We start from the raw sequence: 2,587 nt of genomic DNA, 5'->3' as shown, positions 1-2,587 counted from the left end.
CTCTTCTCCCATGTCTTGTGGACAGTTGTGAACATCAGTCATGTGCTTGCCCACAAGCAAACCCTTAGACAATGCCACTGAAATAAATTTTTTTATATGTCACATTCTCTGATTATATATCGTTGAAAGAAAAAGCAACAATTTTTAAACAATAATCCCTTCAAGAAATTGTCAAGGAAAACAAACCTGTAATACTTTTCCAAGTATTCCAACTAAACGATCTCTTCCAAGTTACCTGGACCAAAAAAAGGAATTATGAAGGACATTTCTTACCAATACCTAAGGGATGGGTTAAAATCAGATGAAAATTTTTAGGAAAGATTACTATAATACGTAGTAATATTAAAAATCTTTTAATATTAAAAAATAATGTGAAAAAATCCTACTTATGTATTTAAGAAATTATAAAAAGAACCACACAAAAGTCACACCACACATATTCACATAGTAGGAGGGAATTATTAAAGGCAAATTTGCAAATAATGAGATAGAAAATTGAAAATAATATAAAGATAAATGCACCCAAATATGGCCCTTTTTAAAAACCAATTATATAGGTTCAAGTTTAATTTTGGAAAAAGAAAGAAAGAATAAAAGCAAAAAATATCATTAAAAATGAGCAAGCAGTTGCAAGTACAGACCTCATGGTATGCATCTTTAAGGCAAACTTGGTGATCTAGAAGAAAATGGGTAATTTCTAGAAAAAGATAGATTGTCAAAATTTACTCAATTATAGGCAGAAAAAAATCTAAGTTGACCCAAATCATAAAGGAGTTGAATAGCAAACAAAATTCTGCCTTTAGGAAGGTGGCCTGATATTCCATTATCCTTCAGATACTAGCTTCTGCATAGAAGAAAATGAAACAAGTGGCATACATAAAAGACAGAAGAGACAAGTGTAATTCCAATTACTTTGAAATGTAATTTTATTATAGTAAGTTATCCTATCTAGAAACATTATATACCTTGAAAGTAATGCCTTTAATTTTTTATTTTTTTAAATTTTTTATTTATTTATTTTTTTTGAGAGAGAGACAGAGTGGGAGCAGGGGCTGGTGGTAGAGACAGAGGGAGACACAGAATCTGAAGCAGGATCCAGGCTCCGAGCTGTCAGCACAGAGCCCAATGCGGGGCTCGAACTCACAAACCATGAGATCGTGAACTGAGCCGAAGTCGGACATTTAACCGACTGAGCCACCCAGCCACCCCTAATGCTTTTAATCTTTTAATAAGATCTAAAAGCTGTCTTCCTATAATTTTTTTTAATTTTTATTTATTTTTGAGAGGGAGAGAGAGTCAGCGTGTGAGCCAAGAAGGGGCAGAGTGAAAGGGAGACACAGAATCCGAAGCAGGCTCCAGGCTCGGAGCTGTAAGCACAGAGCCTGATGCGGCGCTCGAACTCGTGAACCAGGAGACCATGACTTGAGCCGAAGTCAGACGCTTAACCAGCCAAGCAACCCAGTCATCCCTAAAAGCTGTCTCCTTATAAATGCTGAACTTTTCTTATTAAATTTATTCCCTGTTGTTTTCTGGATTTTGTGAACATTGTGCTTGGATTCTACCCCCACCTCAATTTCTTTTCATAATCATTTATTGTGGGCATTGAGAAAATTATTGTGTTTGATATATTTATCTGGAATCTCAGATCTTATCAAAATATCTTTTAAATTAAAAAAATTAGCATTTGCATGTAAAAATATTTCTTTATAGCACCATTTATTTACCCATATTGATGGACACTTGACTTACTTCCAGTTTTGTTGCCTTACACACAATGATGCAGGAAATATCTTTGCCCAGATGTCATTATATACTGATATTTTCAGTAGATTTTGGAGAGTGGGGTTACTGGGTTAAGAAGACCTCTGTGCTGGAGCTGAGACCCATGGATGCACAAGAAAGAAAAAGATCTTCCTACTAAAACTTTATTTCAATTTCATGTAGACTAGTAATCTTAGTTAATTTGGGGTTCCCCTTCTGGGTGTGAGTCTAAGTTTGGGTCTCCCCAAATAATGCCCAGGTTCTCTCTCCTGGTTCTGTATTGCGGGGGAGAGGGTGGGGAGAGGGATGGGGGTTTGGGGCTGGCCTTGCAGCCCAGGCAGTTCTCTGGCTGGACTACGGCAGTTCCGGGGACCTGTTGCCACCTTATCAACAGAACCCCACATCTCAGGAGAGGGCCTGCCTACCCCAGAAAGGCACAGACACCTGGCAGTTCTTCTTTGCTCTTTCAGGGCCAATGTCTTGGCCTTTGTCACATCCTCTGCCGTTTTTCTCTGTTCCCTGAAGGCCACTCATCTGGACCCCACCCTAGGGACATCTTTTCTGAAGGGCAGAGTGATGGGCTGGGAGGGGAGCTTCCTTCTCCTTAAATCTCTTCCTGACCTCCTGTTTCTTCAATGTTCTCTCTGGGCCAAGCACCTTCTCTGTTTACTTAAGGGCTTGGTTTTCAAAGCCCAGAGCTGTAAAAATACCTGTAGTCTCCCCTGCCGACCCCAGACCCTGACTCCTCTCCTGAATTAATGAGGGAAGAATGGCAAAGCTGCACTCATTGGTTGGGGGTGGAGGAGGAAGGACAAAGGGAATCGGA

This window comes from Neofelis nebulosa, chromosome 17 (assembly GCF_028018385.1).
Source record: "Neofelis nebulosa isolate mNeoNeb1 chromosome 17, mNeoNeb1.pri, whole genome shotgun sequence".
NCBI classification, from domain to species: domain Eukaryota; kingdom Metazoa; phylum Chordata; class Mammalia; order Carnivora; family Felidae; genus Neofelis; species Neofelis nebulosa.
This window is presented reverse-complemented; position numbering follows the sequence as displayed.